Raw genomic sequence first — 8,564 nt, forward strand, 5'->3', positions numbered from 1 at the left:
GGGCGCTGGCTAGGATGTGCGCGGCGGAGACGGCAGAACGACACGCGAACACATGCATAGAGTTTGTGACCATTGTCAACTTGCGTGTATCGGGTACTGGCCTGTGTGTGCCCGACGTTGACGGCAGAACGACCCGCGAACACATGCATAGAGTTGTGACCATTGTCAACTTGAATGTATCGGGCGCTGGCCTGTGTGTGCCCGACGGAGACGGCAGAACGACCCACGAACACATGCATAGAATTTGGACTTCCTTGAAGAAGACGTTGACATAAAAAAAAAAAAAAAAAAGTCAAGCGGGTACTGGCTCAAGTGTGCCCGACGGTGACGGTAGAACGACCCGCGAACACATGCATAGAGTTGTGACCATTGTCAACTTGAATGTATCGGGCGCTGGCTGGGATGTGCCCGGCGGAGACGGCAGAACGACACGCGAACACATGCATAGAGTTTGTGACCGTTGTCAACTTGAATGTATCGGGCGCTGGCTGGGATGTGCCCGGCGGAGACGGCAGAACGACACGCGAACACATGCATAGAGTTTGTGACCGTTGTCAACTTGCATGAATCGGGTACTGGCCTGTGTGCGCCCGACGTTGACGGTAGAACGACCCACGAGCACATGCATAGAGTTGTGACCGTTGTCAACTTGAATGTATCGGGCGCTGGCTGGGATGCGCCCGGCGGAGACGGCAGAACGACACGCGAACACATGCATAGTGTTGTGACCATCGTCAACTTGAATGTATCGGGCGCTGGCTAGGATGTGCGCGGCGGAGACGGCAGAACGACACGCGAACACATGCATAGAGTTTTGACCACTGTCAACTTGAATGTATCGGGCGCTGGCCTGTGTGTGCCCGACGGAGACGGCAGAACGACCCACGAACACATGCATAGAATTTGGACTTCCTTGAAGAAGACGTTGACTTAAAAAAAAAAAAAAAAAGTCAAGCGGGTACTGGCTCAAGTGTGCCCGACGGTGACGGTAGAACGACCCGCGAACACATGCATAGAGTTGTGACCATTGTCAACTTGAATGTATCGGGCGCTGGCTGGGATGTGCCCGGCGGAGACGGCAGAACGACACGCGAACACATGCATAGAGTTGTGACCGTTGTCAACTTGAATGTATCGGGCGCTGGCTGGGATGTGCCCGGCGGAGACGGCAGAACGACACGCGAACACATGCATAGAGTTTGTGACCACTGTCAACTTGCATGTATCGGGTACTGGCCTGTGTGCGCCCGACGTTGACGGTAGAACGACCCACGAGCACATGCATAGAGTTGTGACCGTTGTCAACTTTAATGTATCGGGCGCTGGCTGGGATGTGCCCGGCGGAGACGGCAGAACGACACGCGAACACATGCATAGAGTTGTGACCGTTGTCAACTTGAATGTATCGGGCGCTGGCTGGGATGTGCCCGGCGGAGACGGCAGAACGACACGCGAACACATGCATAGAGTTTGTGACCATTGTCAACTTGCATGTATCGGGTACTGGCCTGTGTGCGCCCGACGTTGACGGTAGAACGACCCACGAGCACATGCATAGAGTTGTGACCGTTGTCAACTTGAATGTATCGGGCGCTGGCTGGGATGTGCCCGGCGGAGACGGCAGAACGACACGCGAACACATGCATAGAGTTTGTGACCACTGTCAACTTGCATGTATCGGGTACTGGCCTGTGTGCGCCCGACGTTGACGGTAGAACGACCCACGAGCACATGCATAGAGTTGTGACCATTGTCAATTTTAATGTAGCGGGTACTGGCCTGTGTGTTCCCGACGTTGACGGCAGAACGACCCACGAGCACATGCATAGAGTTGTGACCGTTGTCAACTGAAATGTATCGGGCGCTGGCTGGGATGTGCCCGGCGGAGACGGCAGAACGACACGCGAACACATGCATAGAGTTTTGACTTCGTTACAGAGGACGTTGACAAAAAAAAAATAATAATAATAATATCAAAAAAAAAAAAAACATGGTCAACTTTAGTGTAACGGGTATTGGCTTAAGTGTGTGACCCAATGGTCAGAATGAGTGGGCAGAGTGAATCGGATTATATATTAAGGGGAGTGTCTTGTCTCGCCGGTCGATCTTCAAATTGTAGAAGTTTCCTCATATATCTCCTTGATTTCGTCAAGATATATCCGGCACGGGAGCAACCCCGACACTCCTCTGAAAATACGGGTCGCTCCCATGTGAGAAGGTCGATGGTGTGATCGACGGCACGAGTGTCATGCGACCGGGCGAGGGCCGAGTAATTAGCCGACGGTGATGCACACATGCGTAGGCATGGGACCCGTTGTCGTTGCACGAGTCTGTGAGACGGGGCGCCGCCGGACAAGACATACCCGGCACGGGAGCAACCCCGGCACTCCTCTGAAAACACGGGTTGCTCCCGGGTGAGAAGGTCGATGGTGCGGTCGATGGCACGAGTGTCATGCGACCGGGCGAGGGCCGAGATTTAGGCCGACGGTGATGCACACAGGCGTAGGCTGGGACTCGTCGTGTTGCACGAGTCTGTGAGACGGGGCGACGGCCGACCTCGACGGCAGGCCGCCCGATGCATCCGCAAGGTGTGGCTCTCGTCCGAGATTTTGAGATCTCTTTAGTGTAGCGGGTATTGGCTTAAGTGTGTGATCCAATGGTCAGAACGAGCGGGCAGAGTGAATCGGATTCTATATATGAGGGGGGTAGTAGAGTCGATCCAAGACTCGAGAAGGCTTTTAATGTCTGTCGTGTGTGTATGCGTGTCATGGTTGGACTCCAGCGGGCCCTTTCGGTAGGGTCAGCCGTCGTTTCATCGCGACCATGTGTTGCAACTCGGCGCTCAGAGCGGGGGTTTTCACCCACTCGCCCCGTGAGCAGAGGTGTCCCTCCGTGCACACGTATATATCGACGTTCAGATATGAAGCTTTCGCGGACGGGAGTCCACCCGAGACTCGAAAAGGCTCCTTGCCTGTGGTGCGTAAATATGTTTTTGCACGTCAGACCCTTGCTGGCCTTCTCGGTAGGGTCAGCCGTCGTTTCATCGCGACCATGTGTTGCAACTCGGCGCTCGGTGCGGGGGTTTTCACCCACTCGCCCCGTGAGTAGAAGGTTCTTTCGTGCATATGTATATATACAATCCCAGATATTGAGCTTTTTCATCCGCAGAACCCCCGGTGGAGAAGAGAGAGAGTAGAGATGAGAGAGAAAGGAGAAGGGAGAAGGCCTCTCGCGTTGCGTGGTCGATGGCACGAGTGCCATGCGACCAGGCGAAAGGCAAACGGCAAGCCGACGGCGACGGCAGGCCGCCCGACTCACCCGCAGAGAATCTGGGTCTCGTTCGAGATTTCGAGATCTCTTAAGTGTAGCGGGTATTGGCTTAAGTGTGTGATCCAATGGTCAGAACGAGCGGGCAGAGTGAATCGGATTCTATATATGAGGGGGGTAGTAGAGTCGATCCAAGACTCGAGAAGGCTTTTAATGTCTGTCGTGTGTGTATACGTGTCATGGTTGGACTCCAGCGGGCCCTTTCGGTAGGGTCAGCCGTCGTTTCATCGCGACCATGTGTTGCAACTCGGCGCTCAGAGCGGGGGTTTTCACCCACTCGCCCCGTGAGCAGAGGTGTCCCTCCGTGCACACGTATATATCGACGTTCAGATATTGAGCCTTTTCATCCGCAGAACCCCCGGTGGAGAAAGAGCAGGACCTCGGTGTCGTCAGATATCGAGCTTTCTCCACGGGACCCGTTCGGGCATGCTGCCGTTGCTGCGACCATGTGTTGCACTCGGCGCTCGGTACGGGCTTTTTCATCCAAGCAACGAATGCACGCTCGAGGCGTGCGATTGCTCTCCCCTGTTCCAGTGGACGAGCCGTCGCCCTCTCCGCGTCGCTTCGAACCGGTCCCGTCTCCGAGGCGGGACCACTGCGACTCCTCTCGAGACGACCCAGTCGACTCGGGTAGAGATACACACCTCGAGAATCCCTTCGGGCGGTTCTTCGATCACTGTACCGTAATAGCACGGCATCGACAATTGAGAATTCAGAGAGAGAGAGAGGGGAGTGCGAGAGCGACTCCCGGACGGCGAACGGGCCCAGCCCGGTTCTGTCGACCGTTACCTGGTTGATCCTGCCAGTAGTCATATGCTTGTCTCAAAGATTAAGCCATGCACGTCTAAGTACAATCCTGAACATACAAGAGAAACTGCAGATGGCTCATTAGATCAGTTATGGTTTATTGGAGAAAGTCTTATACCATGGATAACTGTGGTAATTCTAGAGCTAATACATGCAACAAAGCGCCGACCCTTCGGGGGAAGCGTGCTCTTATTAGGAACAAGGCCAGCCCGGTCCTTTCGGGGTCCGGTCTCCGCTGGTGAACTCTAGATAATCATGCCGATCGCACGGTCTTGCACCGGCGACGCTCCCTTCAAAAGTCTGCTCTATCAACTTTCGATGGTAAGTTATGCGCTTATCATGGTTGTGACGGGTAACGGAGAATCAGGGTTCGATTCCGGAGAGGGAGCCTGAGAAACGGCTACCACATCCAAGGAAGGCAGCAGGCACGCAAATTACCCACTCCTGACACGGGGAGGTAGTGACAAAAAATAACGATACAGGCCTCTTCGGAGGCCCTGTGATCGGAATGAGTACACTTTAAATCCTTTAACGAGGATCTACTGGAGGGCAAGTCTGGTGCCAGCAGCCGCGGTAATTCCAGCTCCAGCAGCGTATATTAAATTTGCTGCAGTTAAAAAGCTCGTAGTCGGATTTCTGGCCGGGGCGGGCGGTCCGCCGTGAGGCGTGCACTGCCCGTTCCCCTTCTCCCCGTCAAACGGGAGTCGTGGGAGATTTTTCCCGGCCAGTGATTCGGTTGGTCGTGCGGTGCTCTTAACTGAGTGCCGTGCGAGACTGGAACGTTTACTTTGAGAAAATTGAAGTGTTCAAAGCAGGCCAAAGTGCCCGAACAGCTCAGCATGGAATAGTGGAAGAGGACCTCGGTTCTATTTCGTTGGTCTTGAGATCCTGAGGTAATGATCAAGAGGGACTGCCGGGGGCATTCGTATTGCGGCGTGAGAGGTGAAATTCTTGGATCGTCGCAAGACGCCCGACAGCGAAAGCATTTGCCAAGAATGTCTTCATTGATCAAGAACGAAAGTCGGAGGATCGAAGGCGATCAGATACCGCCCTAGTTCCGACCATAAACGATACCGACTCGTAATTCGCCGGCGTTCCTCCCATGACGCGGCGGGCAACTCTCCGGAAAACCAAAGTCTTTGGGTTCCGGGGGAAGTATGGTTGCAAAGCTGAAACTTAAAGGAATTGACGGAAGGGCACCACCAGGAGTGGAGCCTGCGGCTTAATTTGACTCAACACGGGGAAACCTACCCGGCCCGGACACAGTGAGGATTGACAGATTGAGAGCTCTTTCTTGATTTTGTGGATGGTGGTGCATGGCCGTTCTTAGTTGGTGGAGTGATTTGTCTGGTTAATTCCGATAACGAACGAGACTCTTGCTTGCTAAATAGTCCGGCCACCCGTCGTGGTGAGCCGCGAACTTCTTAGAGGGACAAATGGCTTTCAGCCATACGAGATGGAGCAATAACAGGTCTGTGATGCCCTTAGATGTCCGGGGCCGCACGCGCGCTACACTGGCGCAAGCAGCGGGTACATTTGCCCTCGGCCGAAAGGTCCGGGTAATCCGCTGAGACTTCTCCGTGCTGGGGACAGGGACTTGTAATTGTGTCCCTTGAACGAGGAATTCCAAGTAAACGCGAGTCATCAGCTCGCATTGATTACGTCCCTGCCCTTTGTACACACCGCCCGTCGCTACTACCGATCGAATGACTTAGTGAGGCCATCGGATCGACCGTCTGGCACCCCCGGCTTCGGCCGGTTGTCGAGGCGCGACGAGAAGACGGTCAAACTTGATCATTTAGAGGAAGTAAAAGTCGTAACAAGGTTTCCGTAGGTGAACCTGCGGAAGGATCATTAACAGAACCCTTCCCCTCCGTGATCGGAGAGGGAACAAAGGGGGAATGTCGGAAAAGCCGTCACAGAGAGACACGCGGAGAGAGCAAATTGGAAAAGCCGGGGGGACTCGAGCGGGGTTTTCACCGCCTCCTTCCCCGTTCCACGGTCGAGGTCAGACCCCGCGCTTCGCCTTCGCTCTCTCCGACAAAAAGGAGACGGGCGTGTCACACACAGACCAGCCCGGGGAGTACCCGGTTCTTCTCTCGTCGTCTGTCTCACGGAGTCTCGCACTCCCGGTAGCTTCGAGGGAGAAGTCCCGCAAGGGTGGAGACGCCGTCGCCGTCCGCGGCGCGGCGCTCCTCGAGGCATTCTCCGCAGGGCAGAGAAGGGGCACCGGTGTCGCCCGATTTCCCCCCAGTCGGCGAGTCTGACTCGCGCGACCCGCCCTCGCGGCGGTGGGGGGAAGGAGGGAGCCCGCTTCCCCCCTCGGCTCGACGGAGGATATTTCTTTCCAGTCACAAGCAAAGAAGGCACAGAGTCCCCGTGTCCTTTCTCCTTCCGTTCCACTTCTTCCCTCGGCTCTGAGGAGAGTTTGCGAACGCGGGAGTCTTCCAGTGGCAAATGACAATTCTTGGTGGTGGATCACTCGGCTCGTGCGTCGATGAAGAACGCAGTTAGATGCGAGAATTCATGTGAATTGCAGAACTCACTGATCATCGACTTATTCGAACGCAAATGGCGGCTCGGGGATGCTCTGCTCCTCGAGCCACGTCCGTCTGAGCGTCTGAAGACAATCACTCACAGAGTCGGCGTGTTCGCGCGCCGGAGGAGCGCCCGGCCGCAGCCGTCCCTTCGACGGCCGGCTGCGTCGGGTCAGTGTCAGATGGAGTTCTGTGATGTCGGCGCCGGTGAAACTCGGCGAGCAGGCTCGATCGGTAACCGGGGGTTCGTCGGTCGTGCGACGTGCCATCGGGGTGTAGACGTATGCGCCCGTGGTGCGGTCCAGCGTCCGACCCCCCGGAACGGTCGAGGAGCCTCTGCCGGGCAGAGCCGGTCGACCCAATCGCGGGGTCTCTCGTCCTCCCGTCTGCGTTCTCGCAGGCGCATGGTAGGCCACCCTTTCCCGCCGGCGACCCGATTCTTCGGGGAGCGCCGGGGAAGGAGAGACCCCGGGTCGCCGCTATGACTCCGATCACGTTCCACGTGTCTTTCACGATTCCAGACCTCAGATCGGATGAGATTACCCGCTGGATTTAAGCATATCACTAAGCGGAGAGAAAAGAAACTAACAAGGATTCCTTCAGTAGCGGCGAGCGAAGCAGGAAGAGCCCATCGCCGAATCCCCGCGCCCGTTTGCGGTGCGAGGGACCTGTGGCGTAAGGAAACTGAACTCCGGTCGACAGAGTCCGGCCGCAGTCCACTGTGATCGGGGCTGCAGCTTACCCGCAGCGGGTGTAAGGCCCGTAGGGCGGACTCGAAGGCCGGAGGGAAAGCTTTCCAAGAGTCGGGTTGTTTTAGAATGCAGCCCAAAGAGGGGTGGTGAACTCCATCCAAGGCTCAATACTATGCACGAGACCGATAGTCAACAAGTACCGTGAGGGAACGTTGAAAAGAACTTTGAAGAGAGGGTTCAACATTGCGTGAAACTGCCAAGAAGTAAACGGATGAGTGCCGCATGCTACATGGGGCGTCCGGTTGATTCAGGCGCGGTCGGCGCGGCAGCGTGTGCGGGTTCGGATCCCTCGGGACCGACCCGCGGCGCTTCGCCGTCCGGTCCGCGTCGCACTTCTACCGTTCGGCGCCCTTCCCGGCGACCGACCGAAGAGCGGAGCAGAGGGGCGGGCGAGGCTGCGGCGTGCGGGGGCTTCGGCCCTCGCCGTCTTACGCCGCCCGTCACGGTTGCTCACTGCGCTCTCTGTCGAGGACTCTGCGTGACGGCCTGCCCCCCCGGGGGTTCAGGCAGCGGGGTCCGGGCCACCGGCGTCTCCGTCGGTCGCGTGCACAGCTTGCTGTCGCGTGGCCGGCGGGATCCGGAGGGTCCGGTCTCGCCGCGGCTTCGGCCGAAGCGGAGGGTCTGTCGGGCGTGAGCGAGGCCTCCTCATTCGACCCGTCTTGAAACACGGACCAAGGAGTCTAAGCAGGCTTGCAAGTCGAGGGGGTCTACCGAAACCTATCCTGGCATAACGAAAGTGAAGGTCGGCACAGGGCCGTCACGAGGCGGGATCCCGGCCCTCTGGGTCGGGCGCACCGCCACCCCGTTCCGTCCGGCTCGTCCGGTGGAGCGGAGGAAGAGCAAGCATGCTAAAACCCGAAAGATGGTGAACTATGCTCGGGCAGGAGGAAGCCAGAGGAAACTCTGGTGGATGTCCGCAGCGGTTCTGACGTGCAAATCGATCGTCCGACCTGAGTATAGGGGCGAAAGACTTATCGAACCATCTAGTAGCTGGTTCCTTCCGAAGTTTCCCTCAGGATAGCTGGTGCTCGGGAGATATTCGTGAACAATTTTATCTGGTAAAGCGAATGATTAGAGGCCTTGGGGCCGAAACGACCTCAACCTATTCTCAAACTTTCAATTGGTAAGAGGTCCGACTCGC

At 56.7% G+C, this 8,564-nt stretch overlaps 3 non-coding genes across 3 annotated transcripts in view; all 3 read left to right on the top strand.

The window, feature by feature from the left end:
• The first annotated feature begins 4,113 nt into the window (after positions 1–4,113).
• LOC139968331 (small subunit ribosomal RNA) lies at positions 4,114–5,991 on the top strand. The gene has a single exon (XR_011793337.1). It is a non-coding gene; the product is annotated as a small subunit ribosomal RNA (ribosomal RNA).
• Positions 5,992–6,596: 605 nt separating this feature from the next.
• Positions 6,597–6,756, top strand: LOC139968489 (5.8S ribosomal RNA). Its single transcript, XR_011793484.1, has one exon. It is a non-coding gene; the product is annotated as a 5.8S ribosomal RNA (ribosomal RNA).
• A 434-nt stretch (positions 6,757–7,190) lies between these two features.
• LOC139968466 (large subunit ribosomal RNA) overlaps positions 7,191–8,564 on the top strand; it is a 4,030-nt gene continuing 2,656 nt past the window's right edge. The window contains exon 1 of the ribosomal RNA XR_011793464.1: positions 7,191–8,564. This exon is cut by the window's right edge and continues 2,656 nt beyond it. This is a non-coding gene — a ribosomal RNA (large subunit ribosomal RNA).

The sequence above is a fragment of the Apostichopus japonicus genome, chromosome 5 (genome assembly GCF_037975245.1).
Source record: "Apostichopus japonicus isolate 1M-3 chromosome 5, ASM3797524v1, whole genome shotgun sequence".
Lineage (NCBI taxonomy): Eukaryota > Metazoa > Echinodermata > Holothuroidea > Aspidochirotida > Stichopodidae > Apostichopus > Apostichopus japonicus.